General features: G+C 46.6%; 5 non-coding genes and 2 pseudogenes across 5 annotated transcripts; all 7 read left to right on the top strand.

Annotated features, from left to right (window-relative positions):
* Positions 1 to 187: 187 nt before the first annotated feature.
* Positions 188 to 306, top strand: LOC147103870 (5S ribosomal RNA). The gene has a single exon (XR_015072770.1). It is a non-coding gene; the product is annotated as a 5S ribosomal RNA (ribosomal RNA).
* A 2,433-nt stretch (positions 307 to 2,739) lies between these two features.
* Positions 2,740 to 2,858, top strand: LOC147103869 (5S ribosomal RNA). The gene has a single exon (XR_015072567.1). It is a non-coding gene; the product is annotated as a 5S ribosomal RNA (ribosomal RNA).
* Positions 2,859 to 5,293: 2,435 nt separating this feature from the next.
* On the top strand, positions 5,294 to 5,413 carry LOC147103868 (5S ribosomal RNA; annotated as a pseudogene).
* Positions 5,414 to 7,848: 2,435 nt separating this feature from the next.
* On the top strand, positions 7,849 to 7,967 carry LOC147103867 (5S ribosomal RNA). Its single transcript, XR_015072765.1, has one exon. It is a non-coding gene; the product is annotated as a 5S ribosomal RNA (ribosomal RNA).
* A 2,413-nt stretch (positions 7,968 to 10,380) lies between these two features.
* LOC147103866 (5S ribosomal RNA) lies at positions 10,381 to 10,499 on the top strand (annotated as a pseudogene).
* A 2,423-nt stretch (positions 10,500 to 12,922) lies between these two features.
* LOC147103865 (5S ribosomal RNA) lies at positions 12,923 to 13,041 on the top strand. Its single transcript, XR_015072606.1, has one exon. It is a non-coding gene; the product is annotated as a 5S ribosomal RNA (ribosomal RNA).
* A 2,431-nt stretch (positions 13,042 to 15,472) lies between these two features.
* Positions 15,473 to 15,591, top strand: LOC147103864 (5S ribosomal RNA). Its single transcript, XR_015072566.1, has one exon. It is a non-coding gene; the product is annotated as a 5S ribosomal RNA (ribosomal RNA).
* The last annotated feature ends 2,037 nt before the right edge of the window (positions 15,592 to 17,628 follow it).

The following is a 17,628-nucleotide window of genomic DNA, read 5'->3' as shown; positions in this document are numbered from 1 at the left end:
TGAAGGGTTGGGCTTGTAGTTTGTTTGTGTGGGAGGCAGAGCAGCAAGAAGAGGTGGAGGGGGGGTGGGGGGTTGCGGGAGGAGTAAAATTTGTAAATGTAAATTGAGTGTTGAATACTTGTATGAATGCGTAGAAGAGAAAAAAATGGGCGACAGCTTTAAGTAAAGAGAAAGCCAGCTAGCATATGCCTATGGCCATACTAGTCTGAATGCGCCCGATCTCGTCTGATCTCGGAAGCTAAGCAGAGTCAGGCCTGGTTAGTACTTGAATGGGAGACCGCCTGGGAATACCGGGTGCAGTAGGCTTTTGCTGCCGCCACAGGCTGCTCAATGTTTTGCACACACACGCGCACACACTGCTCTTAATCAATCAACATCCTTTTTGCTGCTCTCTCTCTCTCTCTCTCTCTCTCTCTCTCTCTCTCGCTTTCCTTTGACCATTTCTTCGCTGCACATTCTCCTGCTGCTACACAAATGCAAGGGGCTCCAGACACAGGGCCGAAATAAGCAGAAGAAGAAAATAAGATAGCCAAAATACACACACTGGCGGAGGGCCACCAGGACACAGCAGCAGAGAGGAGAGACAAGGTGCATAGAAAACTCGGAGGGACAAACAGCAACAGAACAAAGAAGAATGTAGAAAGAGCAGCAGTTAAATTCAGGAAAAAAGCAAAGGCAACTAGCATGTTGTTGAAATGCATGTGTGTTAATGCGAGGAGCGTTACAAATAAGATTGACGAGTTGCAGGCGCAAGTTGCCACATGGGGTTATGCAATAGTAGCTATAACGGAGACCTGGCTTCAAAATGGGCGGAATTGGAAACTAAACAATCCTGGCTACAATGTAATAACATTTGTAGAAGTCGTGTGGGCAGATGTCACATGATCAGGCAGAATCATAGAAATTTACAGCACAGAAGGAGGCCATTCGGCCCATCTTGTCCGTGCCAGCCGACAAAGAGCAATCCACCCAAATCCCACTTTACAGCACTTGGTCCGTAGCCTTGTAGGTTACGGCAGTTCAAGTGCATATCCAAGTACTTTTTAAACGTGATGAGGGTTTCTGCCTCTACCACCCTTTCAGGCAGTGCATTCCAGACCCCCACCATTCACTGGGTGAAAAAATGTCTCCTCAAATTCCCTGTAAACCTCCTACCAATTACTTGAAATCTATTATTGACCCTTCTGCTAAGGGAAATAGGTCCTTCCTATCCACTCTATCTCGGCCCCTCATAATTTTACACACCTCAATTAGGTCTCGCCTCAGCCTCCTGTGTTCCAAAGAAAACAACCCCAGCCTATCCAATCTTTCCTCATAACTAAAATTCCCCAGCCCAGGCAACATCCTCGGAAATCTCCTCTGCACCTTCTCTAGTGCAATCGCATCCTTCTTGTAATGTGGTGACCAGAACTGCACGCGGCACTCTAGCTGCGGCCTAACTAGTGTTTTATACAGTTGAAGCATAACCTCCCCGCTCTTATATTCTACGCCTCGGCTAATAAAGGCAAGTATCCCGTATGCCTGCTTAACCACTTTATCTACCTGTCCTGCTACCTTCAGGGATCTGTGGACATGCACTCCAAGGTCCCGCTGATCCTCTGCATTTCTCAGTGTCCTACCATTTATTGTGTATTCCAACTGAATTCCATTTGCCACTGTTCTGCCCACTAGACGAGTCCATTGATATCTTCCTGCAGTCTACAGCATTCTGTTTCATTATTAACCACACGGCCAATTTTTGTATCATCTGCAAACTTCTTAATCATACTTCCTACATTCAAATCCAAATCATTGATATATACCAGAAAAAGCAAAGGGCCCAGTACTGAGTCGGTGCAGGCTCGATGGGCCGAAATGGCCTCTATCTGCACTGTGGGGTTTCTGTGATTCTCTGAGCCCTGCGGAACCCCACTGGAAACAGCCTTCCGGTCACAAAAACACCCTTCGACCATTACCCTTTGTTTCCTGCCTCTGAGCCAATTTTGGATCCAACTTGCCACTTTGCCTTGGATCCCATGGGCTTTTACTTTCGTGACCAATCTGGCATGCGGGACCTTATCAAAAGCCTTGCTAAAATCCATATAGACTACATCAAAGGCACTACCCTCATCGACCCTCCTTGTTACCTCCTCGAAAAATTGAATTGCGTTAGTCAGACACGACCTTCCGTTAAGAAATCCATGCTGACTGTCCCTGATTAATCCGTGTCTTTCTAAATGAAGATTTCTCCTGTCCCTCAGAACTTTTTCCAATAATTTTCCCACCACCGAGGTTAGGCTGACTGGCCTGTAATTATGCGGTCTATCCCTCTCTCCCTTTTGAAAGAACGGTAGCACGTTAGCAGTCCTCCAGTGGTCGGGCACCACACCTGTAGCCAGAGAGGATTGTAAAATGATGGTGAGAGCCTGTGCTATTTGGTGTCTTACTTCTCTTAAGAGTGTGGGATAGATTTGATGCGGGCCTGGGTATTTGTCCAGTTTGAAAGATACTACAGCCCTTAAGACTTGGTGTTTGAGCATGTTTATTTGATGTAATATTTGAATAGAAGGCAATGAAGGGTTGGGCTTGTAGTTTGTTTGTGTGGGAGGCAGAGCAGCAAGAAGAGGTGGAGGGGGGGTGGGGGGTTGCGGGAGGAGTAAAATTTGTAAATGTAAATTGAGTGTTGAATACTTGTATGAATGCGTAGAAGAGAAAAAAATGGGCGACAGCTTTAAGTAAAGAGAAAGCCAGCTAGCATATGCCTACGGCCATACTAGTCTGAATGCGCCCGATCTCGTCTGATCTCGGAAGCTAAGCAGAGTCAGGCCTGGTTAGTACTTGGATGGGAGACCGCCTGGGAATACCGGGTGCAGTAGGCTTTTGCTGCCGCCACAGGCTGCTCAACGTTTTGCACACACACGCGCACACACTGCTCTTAATCAATCAACATCCTTTTTGCTGCTCTCTCTCTCTCTCTCTCTCTCTCTGTCTCTCTCTCTCGCTTTCCTTTGACCATTTCTTCGCTGCACATTCTCCTGCTGCTACACAAATGCAAGGGGCTCCAGACACAGGGCCGAAATAAGCAGAAGAAGAAAATAAGATAGCCAAAATACACACACTGGCGGAGGGCCACCAGGACACAGCAGCAGAGAGGAGAGACAAGGTGCATAGAAAACTCGGAGGGACAAACAGCAACAGAACAAAGAAGAATGTAGAAAGAGCAGCAGTTAAATTCAGGAAAAAAGCAAAGCCAACTAGCATGCTGTTGAAATGCATGTGTGTTAATGCGAGGAGCGTTACAAATAAGATTGACGAGTTGCAGGCGCAAGTTGCCACATGGGGTTATGCAATAGTAGCTATAACGGAGACCTGGCTTCAAAATGGGCGGAATTGGAAACTAAACAATCCTGGCTACAATGTAATAACATTTGTAGAAGTCGTGTGGGCAGATGTCACATGATCAGGCAGAATCATAGAAATTTACAGCACAGAAGGAGGCCATTCGGCCCATCTTGTCCGTGCCAGCCGACAAAGAGCAATCCACCCAAATCCCACTTTACAGCACTTGGTCCGTAGCCTTGTAGGTTACGGCAGTTCAAGTGCATATCCAAGTACTTTTTAAACGTGATGAGGGTTTCTGCCTCTACCACCCTTTCAGGCAGTGCATTCCAGACCCCCACCATTCACTGGGTGAAAAAATGTCTCCTCAAATTCCCTGTAAACCTCCTACCAATTACTTGAAATCTATTATTGACCCTTCTGCTAAGGGAAATAGGTCCTTCCTATCCACTCTATCTCGGCCCCTCATAATTTTACACACCTCAATTAGGTCTCGCCTCAGCCTCCTGTGTTCCAAAGAAAACAACCCCAGCCTATCCAATCTTTCCTCATAACTAAAATTCCCCAGCCCAGGCAACATCCTCGGAAATCTCCTCTGCACCTTCTCTAGTGCAATCGCATCCTTCTTGTAATGTGGTGACCAGAACTGCACGCGGCACTCTAGCTGCGGCCTAACTAGTGTTTTATACAGTTGAAGCATAACCTCCCCGCTCTTATATTCTACGCCTCGGCTAATAAAGGCAAGTATCCCGTATGCCTGCTTAACCACTTTATCTACCTGTCCTGCTACCTTCAGGGATCTGTGGACATGCACTCCAAGGTCCCGCTGATCCTCTGCATTTCTCAGTGTCCTACCATTTATTGTGTATTCCAACTGAATTCCATTTGCCACTGTTCTGCCCACTAGACGAGTCCATTGATATCTTCCTGCAGTCTACAGCATTCTGTTTCATTATTAACCACACGGCCAATTTTTGTATCATCTGCAAACTTCTTAATCATACTTCCTACATTCAAATCCAAATCATTGATATATACCAGAAAAAGCAAAGGGCCCAGTACTGAGTCGGTGCAGGCTCGATGGGCCGAAATGGCCTCTATCTGCACTGTGGGGTTTCTGTGATTCTCTGAGCCCTGCGGAACCCCACTGGAAACAGCCTTCCGGTCACAAAAACACCCTTCGACCATTACCCTTTGTTTCCTGCCTCTGAGCCAATTTTGGATCCAACTTGCCACTTTGCCTTGGATCCCATGGGCTTTTACTTTCGTGACCAATCTGGCATGCGGGACCTTATCAAAAGCCTTGCTAAAATCCATATAGACTACATCAAAGGCACTACCCTCATCGACCCTCCTTGTTACCTCCTCGAAAAATTGAATTGCGTTAGTCAGACACGACCTTCCGTTAAGAAATCCATGCTGACTGTCCCTGATTAATCCGTGTCTTTCTAAATGAAGATTTCTCCTGTCCCTCAGAACTTTTTCCAATAATTTTCCCACCACCGAGGTTAGGCTGACTGGCCTGTAATTATGCGGTCTATCCCTCTCTCCCTTTTGAAAGAACGGTAGCACGTTAGCAGTCCTCCAGTGGTCGGGCACCACACCTGTAGCCAGAGAGGATTGTAAAATGATGGTGAGAGCCTGTGCTATTTGGTGTCTTACTTCTCTTAAGAGTGTGGGATAGATTTGATGCGGGCCTGGGTATTTGTCCAGTTTGAAAGATACTACAGCCCTTAAGACTTGGTGTTTGAGCATGTTTATTTGATGTAATATTTGAATAGAAGGCAATGAAGGGTTGGGCTTGTAGTTTGTTTGTGTGGGAGGCAGAGCAGCAAGAAGAGGTGGAGGGGGGCTGGGGGGTTGCGGGAGGAGTAAAATTTGTAAATGTAAATTGAGTGTTGAATACTTGTATGAATGCGTAGAAGAGAAAAAAATGGGCGACAGCTTTAAGTAAAGAGAAAGCCAGCTAGCATATGCCTACGGCCATACTAGTCTGAATGCGCCCGATCTCGTCTGATCTCGTGAAACTAAGCAGAGTCAGGCCTGGTTAGTACTTGGATGGGAGACCGCCTGGGAATACCGGGTGCAGTAGGCTTTTGCTGCCGCCACAGGCTGCTCAACGTTTTGCACACACACGCGCACACACTGCTCTTAATCAATCAACATCCTTTTTGCTGCTCTCTCTCTCTCTCTCTCTCTCTCTGTCTCTCTCTCTCGCTTTCCTTTGACCATTTCTTCGCTGCACATTCTCCTGCTGCTACACAAATGCAAGGGGCTCCAGACACAGGGCCGAAATAAGCAGAAGAAGAAAATAAGATAGCCAAAATACACACACTGGCGGAGGGCCACCAGGACACAGCAGCAGAGAGGAGAGACAAGGTGCATAGAAAACTCGGAGGGACAAACAGCAACAGAACAAAGAAGAATGTAGAAAGAGCAGCAGTTAAATTCAGGAAAAAAGCAAAGCCAACTAGCATGCTGTTGAAATGCATGTGTGTTAATGCGAGGAGCGTTACAAATAAGATTGACGAGTTGCAGGCGCAAGTTGCCACATGGGGTTATGCAATAGTAGCTATAACGGAGACCTGGCTTCAAAATGGGCGGAATTGGAAACTAAACAATCCTGGCTACAATGTAATAACATTTGTAGAAGTCGTGTGGGCAGATGTCACATGATCAGGCAGAATCATAGAAATTTACAGCACAGAAGGAGGCCATTCGGCCCATCTTGTCCGTGCCAGCCGACAAAGAGCAATCCACCCAAATCCCACTTTACAGCACTTGGTCCGTAGCCTTGTAGGTTACGGCAGTTCAAGTGCATATCCAAGTACTTTTTAAACGTGATGAGGGTTTCTGCCTCTACCACCCTTTCAGGCAGTGCATTCCAGACCCCCACCATTCACTGGGTGAAAAAATGTCTCCTCAAATTCCCTGTAAACCTCCTACCAATTACTTGAAATCTATTATTGACCCTTCTGCTAAGGGAAATAGGTCCTTCCTATCCACTCTATCTCGGCCCCTCATAATTTTACACACCTCAATTAGGTCTCGCCTCAGCCTCCTGTGTTCCAAAGAAAACAACCCCAGCCTATCCAATCTTTCCTCATAACTAAAATTCCCCAGCCCAGGCAACATCCTCGGAAATCTCCTCTGCACCTTCTCTAGTGCAATCGCATCCTTCTTGTAATGTGGTGACCAGAACTGCACGCGGCACTCTAGCTGCGGCCTAACTAGTGTTTTATACAGTTGAAGCATAACCTCCCCGCTCTTATATTCTACGCCTCGGCTAATAAAGGCAAGTATCCCGTATGCCTGCTTAACCACTTTATCTACCTGTCCTGCTACCTTCAGGGATCTGTGGACATGCACTCCAAGGTCCCGCTGATCCTCTGCATTTCTCAGTGTCCTACCATTTATTGTGTATTCCAACTGAATTCCATTTGCCACTGTTCTGCCCACTAGACGAGTCCATTGATATCTTCCTGCAGTCTACAGCATTCTGTTTCATTATTAACCACACGGCCAATTTTTGTATCATCTGCAAACTTCTTAATCATACTTCCTACATTCAAATCCAAATCATTGATATATACCAGAAAAAGCAAAGGGCCCAGTACTGAGTCGGTGCAGGCTCGATGGGCCGAAATGGCCTCTATCTGCACTGTGGGGTTTCTGTGATTCTCTGAGCCCTGCGGAACCCCACTGGAAACAGCCTTCCGGTCACAAAAACACCCTTCGACCATTACCCTTTGTTTCCTGCCTCTGAGCCAATTTTGGATCCAACTTGCCACTTTGCCTTGGATCCCATGGGCTTTTACTTTCGTGACCAATCTGGCATGCGGGACCTTATCAAAAGCCTTGCTAAAATCCATATAGACTACATCAAAGGCACTACCCTCATCGACCCTCCTTGTTACCTCCTCGAAAAATTGAATTGCGTTAGTCAGACACGACCTTCCGTTAAGAAATCCATGCTGACTGTCCCTGATTAATCCGTGTCTTTCTAAATGAAGATTTCTCCTGTCCCTCAGAACTTTTTCCAATAATTTACCCACCACCGAGGTTAGGCTGACTGGCCTGTAATTATGCGGTCTATCCCTCTCTCCCTTTTGAAAGAACGGTAGCACGTTAGCAGTCCTCCAGTGGTCGGGCACCACACCTGTAGCCAGAGAGGATTGTAAAATGATGGTGAGAGCCTGTGCTATTTGGTGTCTTACTTCTCTTAAGAGTGTGGGATAGATTTGATGCGGGCCTGGGTATTTGTCCAGTTTGAAAGATGCTACAGCCCTTAAGACTTGGTGTTTGAGCATGTTTATTTGATGTAATATTTGAATAGAAGGCAATGAAGGGTTGGGCTTGTAGTTTGTTTGTGTGGGAGGCAGAGCAGCAAGAAGAGGTGGAGGGGGGGTGGGGGGTTGCGGGAGGAGTAAAATTTGTAAATGTAAATTGAGTGTTGAATACTTGTATGAATGCGTAGAAGAGAAAAAAATGGGCGACAGCTTTAAGTAAAGAGAAAGCCAGCCAGCATATGCCTACAGCCATACTAGTCTGAATGCGCCCGATCTCGTCTGATTTCGGAAGCTAAGCAGAGTCAGGCCTGGTTAGTACTTGGATGGGAGACCGCCTGGGAATACCAGGTGCAGTAGGCTTTTGCTGCCGCTACAGGCTGCTCAACGTTTTGCACACACACGCGCACACACTGCTCTTAATCAATCAACATCCTTTTTGCTGCTCTCTCTCTCTCTCTCGCTTTCCTTTGACCATTTCTTCGCTGCACATTCTCCTGCTGCTACACAAATGCAAGGGGCTCCAGACACAGGGCCGAAATAAGCAGAAGAAGAAAATAAGATAGCCAAAATACACACACTGGCGGAGGGCCACCAGGACACAGCAGCAGAGAGGTGAGACAAGGTGCATAGAAAACTCGGAGGGACAAACAGCAACAGAACAAAGAAGAATGTAGAAAGAGCAGCAGTTAAATTCAGGAAAAAAGCAAAGCCAACTAGCATGCTGTTGAAATGCATGTGTGTTAATGCGAGGAGCGTTACAAATAAGATTGACGAGTTGCAGGCGCAAGTTGCCACATGGGGTTATGCAATAGTAGCCATAACGGAGACCTGGCTTCAAAATGGGCGGAATTGGAAACTAAACAATCCTGGCTACAATGTAATAACATTTGTAGAAGTCGTGTGGGCAGATGTCACATGATCAGGCAGAATCATAGAAATTTACAGCACAGAAGGAGGCCATTCGGCCCATCTTGTCCGTGCCAGCCGACAAAGAGCAATCCACCCAAATCCCACTTTACAGCACTTGGTCCGTAGCCTTGTAGGTTACGGCAGTTCAAGTGCATATCCAAGTACTTTTTAAACGTGATGAGGGTTTCTGCCTCTACCACCCTTTCAGGCAGTGCATTCCAGACCCCCACCATTCACTGGGTGAAAAAATGTCTCCTCAAATTCCCTGTAAACCTCCTACCAATTACTTGAAATCTATTATTGACCCTTCTGCTAAGGGAAATAGGTCCTTCCTATCCACTCTATCTCGGCCCCTCATAATTTTACACACCTCAATTAGGTCTCGCCTCAGCCTCCTGTGTTCCAAAGAAAACAACCCCAGCCTATCCAATCTTTCCTCATAACTAAAATTCCCCAGCCCAGGCAACATCCTCGGAAATCTCCTCTGCACCTTCTCTAGTGCAATCGCATCCTTCTTGTAATGTGGTGACCAGAACTGCACGCGGCACTCTAGCTGCGGCCTAACTAGTGTTTTATACAGTTGAAGCATAACCTCCCCGCTCTTATATTCTACGCCTCGGCTAATAAAGGCAAGTATCCCGTATGCCTGCTTAACCACTTTATCTACCTGTCCTGCTACCTTCAGGGATCTGTGGACATGCACTCCAAGGTCCCGCTGATCCTCTGCATTTCTCAGTGTCCTACCATTTATTGTGTATTCCAACTGAATTCCATTTGCCACTGTTCTGCCCACTAGACGAGTCCATTGATATCTTCCTGCAGTCTACAGCATTCTGTTTCATTATTAACCACACGGCCAATTTTTGTATCATCTGCAAACTTCTTAATCATACTTCCTACATTCAAATCCAAATCATTGATATATACCAGAAAAAGCAAAGGGCCCAGTACTGAGTCGGTGCAGGCTCGATGGGCCGAAATGGCCTCTATCTGCACTGTGGGGTTTCTGTGATTCTGTGAGCCCTGCGGAACCCCACTGGAAACAGCCTTCCGGTCACAAAAACACCCTTCGACCATTACCCTTTGTTTCCTGCCTCTGAGCCAATTTTGGATCCAACTTGCCACTTTGCCTTGGATCCCATGGGCTTTTACTTTCGTGACCAATCTGGCATGCGGGACCTTATCAAAAGCCTTGCTAAAATCCATATAGACTACATCAAAGGCACTACCCTCATCGACCCTCCTTGTTACCTCCTCGAAAAATTGAATTGCGTTAGTCAGACACGACCTTCCGTTAAGAAATCCATGCTGACTGTCCCTGATTAATCCGTGTCTTTCTAAATGAAGATTTCTCCTGTCCCTCAGAACTTTTTCCAATAATTTTCCCACCACCGAGGTTAGGCTGACTGTCCTGTAATTATGCGGTCTATCCCTCTCTCCCTTTTGAAAGAGCGGTAGCACGTTAGCAGTCCTCCAGTGGTCGGGCACCACACCTGTAGCCAGAGAGGATTGTAAAATGATGGTGAGAGCCTGTGCTATTTGGTGTCTTACTTCTCTTAAGAGTGTGGGATAGATTTGATGCGGGCCTGGGTATTTGTCCAGTTTGAAAGATGCTACAGCCCTTAAGACTTGGTGTTTGAGCATGTTTATTTGATGTAATATTTGAATAGAAGGCAATGAAGGGTTGGGCTTGTAGTTTGTTTGTGTGGGAGGCAGAGCAGCAAGAAGAGGTGGAGGGGGGGTGGGGGGTTGCGGGAGGAGTAAAATTTGTAAATGTAAATTGAGTGTTGAATACTTGTATGAATGCGTAGAAGAGAAAAAAATGGGCGACAGCTTTAAGTAAAGAGAAAGCCAGCTAGCATATGCCTACGGCCATACTAGTCTGAATGCGCCCGATCTCGTCTGATCTCGGAAGCTAAGCAGCGTCAGGCCTGGTTAGTACTTGGATGGGAGACTGCCTGGGAATACCAGGTGCAGTAGGCTTTTGCTGCCGCCACAGGCTGCTCAACGTTTTGCACACACACGCGCACACACTGCTCTTAATCAATCAACATCCTTTTTGCTGCTCTCTCTCTCTCTGTCTCTCTCTCTCGCTTTCCTTTGACCATTTCTTCGCTGCACATTCTCCTGCTGCTACACAAATGCAAGGGGCTCCAGACACAGGGCCGAAATAAGCAGAAGAAGAAAATAAGATAGCCAAAATACACACACTGGCGGAGGGCCACCAGGACACAGCAGCAGAGAGGAGAGACAAGGTGCATAGAAAACTCGGAGGGACAAACAGCAACAGAACAAAGAAGAATGTAGAAAGAGCAGCAGTTAAATTCAGGAAAAAAGCAAAGCCAACTAGCATGCTGTTGAAATGCATGTGTGTTAATGCGAGGAGTGTTACAAATAAGATTGACGAGTTGCAGGCGCAAGTTGCCACATGGGGTTAGGCAATAGTAGCCATAACGGAGACCTGGCTTCAAAATGGGCGGAATTGGAAACTAAACAATCCTGGCTACAATGTAATAACATTTGTAGAAGTCGTGTGGGCAGATGTCACATGATCAGGCAGAATCATAGAAATTTACAGCACAGAAGGAGGCCATTCGGCCCATCTTGTCCGTGCCAGCCGACAAAGAGCAATCCACCCAAATCCCACTTTACAGCACTTGGTCCGTAGCCTTGTAGGTTACGGCAGTTCAAGTGCATATCCAAGTACTTTTTAAACGTGATGAGGGTTTCTGCCTCTACCACCCTTTCAGGCAGTGCATTCCAGACCCCCACCATTCACTGGGTGAAAAAATGTCTCCTCAAATTCCCTGTAAACCTCCTACCAATTACTTGAAATCTATTATTGACCCTTCTGCTAAGGGAAATAGGTCCTTCCTATCCACTCTATCTCGGCCCCTCATAATTTTACACACCTCAATTAGGTCTCGCCTCAGCCTCCTGTATTCCAAAGAAAACAACCCCAGCCTATCCAATCTTTCCTCATAGCTAAAATTCCCCAGCCCAGGCAACATCCTCGGAAATCTCCTCTGCACCTTCTCTAGTGCAATCGCATCCTTCTTGTAATGTGGTGACCAGAACTGCACGCGGCACTCTAGCTGCGGCCTAACTAGTGTTTTATACAGTTGAAGCATAACCTCCCCGCTCTTATATTCTACGCCTCGGCTAATAAAGGCAAGTATCCCGTATGCCTGCTTAACCACTTTATCTACCTGTCCTGCTACCTTCAGGGATCTGTGGACATGCACTCCAAGGTCCCGCTGATCCTCTGCATTTCTCAGTGTCCTACCATTTATTGTGTATTCCAACTGAATTCCATTTGCCACTGTTCTGCCCACTAGACGAGTCCATTGATATCTTCCTGCAGTCTACAGCATTCTGTTTCATTATTAACCACACGGCCAATTTTTGTATCATCTGCAAACTTCTTAATCATACTTCCTACATTCAAATCCAAATCATTGATATATACCAGAAAAAGCAAAGGGCCCAGTACTGAGTCGGTGCAGGCTCGATGGGCCGAAATGGCCTCTATCTGCACTGTGGGGTTTCTGTGATTCTGTGAGCCCTGCGGAACCCCACTGGAAACAGCCTTCCGGTCACAAAAACACCCTTCGACCATTACCCTTTGTTTCCTGCCTCTGAGCCAATTTTGGATCCAACTTGCCACTTTGCCTTGGATCCCATGGGCTTTTACTTTCGTGACCAATCTGGCATGCGGGACCTTATCAAAAGCCTTGCTAAAATCCATATAGACTACATCAAAGGCACTACCCTCATCGACCCTCCTTGTTACCTCCTCGAAAAATTGAATTGCGTTAGTCAGACACGACCTTCCGTTAAGAAATCCATGCTGACTGTCCCTGATTAATCCGTGTCTTTCTAAATGAAGATTTCTCCTGTCCCTCAGAACTTTTTCCAATAATTTTCCCACCACCGAGGTTAGGCTGACTGGCCTGTAATTATGCGGTCTATCCCTCTCTCCCTTTTGAAAGAACGGTAGCACGTTAGCAGTCCTCCAGTGGTCGGGCACCACACCTGTAGCCAGAGAGGATTGTAAAATGATGGTGAGAGCCTGTGCTATTTGGTGTCTTACTTCTCTTAAGAGTGTGGGATAGATTTGATGCGGGCCTGGGTATTTGTCCAGTTTGAAAGATGCTACAGCCCTTAAGACTTGGTGTTTGAGCATGTTTATTTGATGTAATATTTGAATAGAAGGCAATGAAGGGTTGGGCTTGTAGTTTGTTTGTGTGGGAGGCAGAGCAGCAAGAAGAGGTGGAGGGGGGGTGGGGGGTTGCGGGAGGAGTAAAATTTGTAAATGTAAATTGAGTGTTGAATACTTGTATGAATGCGTAGAAGAGAAAAAAATGGGCGACAGCTTTAAGTAAAGAGAAAGCCAGCTAGCATATGCCTACGGCCATACTAGTCTGAATGTGCCCGATCTCGTCTGATCTCGGAAGCTAAGCAGAGTCAGGCCTGGTTAGTACTTGGATGGGAGACCGCCTGGGAATACCAGGTGCAGTAGGCTTTTGCTGCCGCCACAGGCTGCTCAACGTTTTGCACACACACGCGCACACACTGCTCTTAATCAATCAACATCCTTTTTGCTGCTCTCTCTCTCTCTCTCTCTCTGTCTCTCTCTCTCGCTTTCCTTTGACCATTTCTTCGCTGCACATTCTCCTGCTGCTACACAAATGCAAGGGGCTCCAGACACAGGGCCGAAATAAGCAGAAGAAGAAAATAAGATAGCCAAAATACACACACTGGCGGAGGGCCACCAGGACACAGCAGCAGAGAGGAGAGACAAGGTGCATAGAAAACTCGGAGGGACAAACAGCAACAGAACAAAGAAGAATGTCGAAAGAGCAGCAGTTAAATTCAGGAAAAAAGCAAAGCCAACTAGCATGCTGTTGAAATGCATGTGTGTTAATGCGAGGAGCGTTACAAATAAGATTGACGAGTTGCAGGCGCAAGTTGCCACATGGGGTTATGCAATAGTAGCTATAACGGAGACCTGGCTTCAAAATGGGCGGAATTGGAAACTAAACAATCCTGGCTACAATGTAATAACATTTGTAGAAGTCGTGTGGGCAGATGTCACATGATCAGGCAGAATCATAGAAATTTACAGCACAGAAGGAGGCCATTCGGCCCATCTTGTCCGTGCCAGCCGACAAAGAGCAATCCACCCAAATCCCACTTTACAGCACTTGGTCCGTAGCCTTGTAGGTTACGGCAGTTCAAGTGCATATCCAAGTACTTTTTAAACGTGATGAGGGTTTCTGCCTCTACCACCCTTTCAGGCAGTGCATTCCAGACCCCCACCATTCACTGGGTGAAAAAATGTCTCCTCAAATTCCCTGTAAACCTCCTACCAATTACTTGAAATCTATTATTGACCCTTCTGCTAAGGGAAATAGGTCCTTCCTATCCACTCTATCTCGGCCCCTCATAATTTTACACACCTCAATTAGGTCTCGCCTCAGCCTCCTGTGTTCCAAAGAAAACAACCCCAGCCTATCCAATCTTTCCTCATAACTAAAATTCCCCAGCCCAGGCAACATCCTCGGAAATCTCCTCTGCACCTTCTCTAGTGCAATCGCATCCTTCTTGTAATGTGGTGACCAGAACTGCACGCGGCACTCTAGCTGCGGCCTAACTAGTGTTTTATACAGTTGAAGCATAACCTCCCCGCTCTTATATTCTACGCCTCGGCTAATAAAGGCAAGTATCCCGTATGCCTGCTTAACCACTTTATCTACCTGTCCTGCTACCTTCAGGGATCTGTGGACATGCACTCCAAGGTCCCGCTGATCCTCTGCATTTCTCAGTGTCCTACCATTTATTGTGTATTCCAACTGAATTCCATTTGCCACTGTTCTGCCCACTAGACGAGTCCATTGATATCTTCCTGCAGTCTACAGCATTCTGTTTCATTATTAACCACACGGCCAATTTTTGTATCATCTGCAAACTTCTTAATCATACTTCCTACATTCAAATCCAAATCATTGATATATACCAGAAAAAGCAAAGGGCCCAGTACTGAGTCGGTGCAGGCTCGATGGGCCGAAATGGCCTCTATCTGCACTGTGGGGTTTCTGTGATTCTCTGAGCCCTGCGGAACCCCACTGGAAACAGCCTTCCGGTCACAAAAACACCCTTCGACCATTACCCTTTGTTTCCTGCCTCTGAGCCAATTTTGGATCCAACTTGCCACTTTGCCTTGGATCCCATGGGCTTTTACTTTCGTGACCAATCTGGCATGCGGGACCTTATCAAAAGCCTTGCTAAAATCCATATAGACTACATCAAAGGCACTACCCTCATCGACCCTCCTTGTTACCTCCTCGAAAAATTGAATTGCGTTAGTCAGACACGACCTTCCGTTAAGAAATCCATGCTGACTGTCCCTGATTAATCCGTGTCTTTCTAAATGAAGATTTCTCCTGTCCCTCAGAACTTTTTCCAATAATTTTCCCACCACCGAGGTTAGGCTGACTGGCCTGTAATTATGCGGTCTATCCCTCTCTCCCTTTTGAAAGAACGGTAGCACGTTAGCAGTCCTCCAGTGGTCGGGCACCACACCTGTAGCCAGAGAGGATTGTAAAATGATGGTGAGAGCCTGTGCTATTTGGTGTCTTACTTCTCTTAAGAGTGTGGGATAGATTTGATGCGGGCCTGGGTATTTGTCCAGTTTGAAAGATACTACAGCCCTTAAGACTTGGTGTTTGAGCATGTTTATTTGATGTAATATTTGAATAGAAGGCAATGAAGGGTTGGGCTTGTAGTTTGTTTGTGTGGGAGGCAGAGCAGCAAGAAGAGGTGGAGGGGGGGTGGGGGGTTGCGGGAGGAGTAAAATTTGTAAATGTAAATTGAGTGTTGAATACTTGTATGAATGCGTAGAAGAGAAAAAAATGGGCGACAGCTTTAAGTAAAGAGAAAGCCAGCTAGCATATGCCTACGGCCATACTAGTCTGAATGCGCCCGATCTCGTCTGATCTCGGAAGCTAAGCAGAGTCAGGCCTGGTTAGTACTTGGATGGGAGACCGCCTGGGAATACCGGGTGCAGTAGGCTTTTGCTGCCGCCACAGGCTGCTCAACGTTTTGCACACACACGCGCACACACTGCTCTTAATCAATCAACATCCTTTTTGCTGCTCTCTCTCTCTCTCTCTCTCTCTCTGTCTCTCTCTCTCGCTTTCCTTTGACCATTTCTTCGCTGCACATTCTCCTGCTGCTACACAAATGCAAGGGGCTCCAGACACAGGGCCGAAATAAGCAGAAGAAGAAAATAAGATAGCCAAAATACACACACTGGCGGAGGGCCACCAGGACACAGCAGCAGAGAGGAGAGACAAGGTGCATAGAAAACTCGGAGGGACAAACAGCAACAGAACAAAGAAGAATGTAGAAAGAGCAGCAGTTAAATTCAGGAAAAAAGCAAAGCCAACTAGCATGCTGTTGAAATGCATGTGTGTTAATGCGAGGAGCGTTACAAATAAGATTGACGAGTTGCAGGCGCAAGTTGCCACATGGGGTTATGCAATAGTAGCTATAACGGAGACCTGGCTTCAAAATGGGCGGAATTGGAAACTAAACAATCCTGGCTACAATGTAATAACATTTGTAGAAGTCGTGTGGGCAGATGTCACATGATCAGGCAGAATCATAGAAATTTACAGCACAGAAGGAGGCCATTCGGCCCATCTTGTCCGTGCCAGCCGACAAAGAGCAATCCACCCAAATCCCACTTTACAGCACTTGGTCCGTAGCCTTGTAGGTTACGGCAGTTCAAGTGCATATCCAAGTACTTTTTAAACGTGATGAGGGTTTCTGCCTCTACCACCCTTTCAGGCAGTGCATTCCAGACCCCCACCATTCACTGGGTGAAAAAATGTCTCCTCAAATTCCCTGTAAACCTCCTACCAATTACTTGAAATCTATTATTGACCCTTCTGCTAAGGGAAATAGGTCCTTCCTATCCACTCTATCTCGGCCCCTCATAATTTTACACACCTCAATTAGGTCTCGCCTCAGCCTCCTGTGTTCCAAAGAAAACAACCCCAGCCTATCCAATCTTTCCTCATAACTAAAATTCCCCAGCCCAGGCAACATCCTCGGAAATCTCCTCTGCACCTTCTCTAGTGCAATCGCATCCTTCTTGTAATGTGGTGACCAGAACTGCACGCGGCACTCTAGCTGCGGCCTAACTAGTGTTTTATACAGTTGAAGCATAACCTCCCCGCTCTTATATTCTACGCCTCGGCTAATAAAGGCAAGTATCCCGTATGCCTGCTTAACCACTTTATCTACCTGTCCTGCTACCTTCAGGGATCTGTGGACATGCACTCCAAGGTCCCGCTGATCCTCTGCATTTCTCAGTGTCCTACCATTTATTGTGTATTCCAACTGAATTCCATTTGCCACTGTTCTGCCCACTAGACGAGTCCATTGATATCTTCCTGCAGTCTACAGCATTCTGTTTCATTATTAACCACACGGCCAATTTTTGTATCATCTGCAAACTTCTTAATCATACTTCCTACATTCAAATCCAAATCATTGATATATACCAGAAAAAGCAAAGGGCCCAGTACTGAGTCGGTGCAGGCTCGATGGGCCGAAATGGCCTCTATCTGCACTGTGGGGTTTCTGTGATTCTCTGAGCCCTGCGGAACCCCACTGGAAACAGCCTTCCGGTCACAAAAACACCCTTCGACCATTACCCTTTGTTTCCTGCCTCTGAGCCAATTTTGGATCCAACTTGCCACTTTGCCTTGGATCCCATGGGCTTTTACTTTCGTGACCAATCTGGCATGCGGGACCTTATCAAAAGCCTTGCTAAAATCCATATAGACTACATCAAAGGCACTACCCTCATCGACCCTCCTTGTTACCTCCTCGAAAAATTGAATTGCGTTAGTCAGACACGACCTTCCGTTAAGAAATCCATGCTGACTGTCCCTGATTAATCCGTGTCTTTCTAAATGAAGATTTCTCCTGTCCCTCAGAACTTTTTCCAATAATTTTCCCACCACCGAGGTTAGGCTGACTGGCCTGTAATTATGCGGTCTATCCCTCTCTCCCTTTTGAAAGAACGGTAGCACGTTAG

The sequence above is a fragment of the Somniosus microcephalus genome, chromosome 19, assembly GCF_052327205.1.
Source record: "Somniosus microcephalus isolate GS21.2 chromosome 19, FLI_Smic_1.0, whole genome shotgun sequence".
Taxonomy (NCBI): Eukaryota; Metazoa; Chordata; class Chondrichthyes; order Squaliformes; family Somniosidae; genus Somniosus; species Somniosus microcephalus.
Note: the sequence above shows the minus strand (reverse complement) of the source record. Positions and strands in the feature narration are given on the sequence as shown.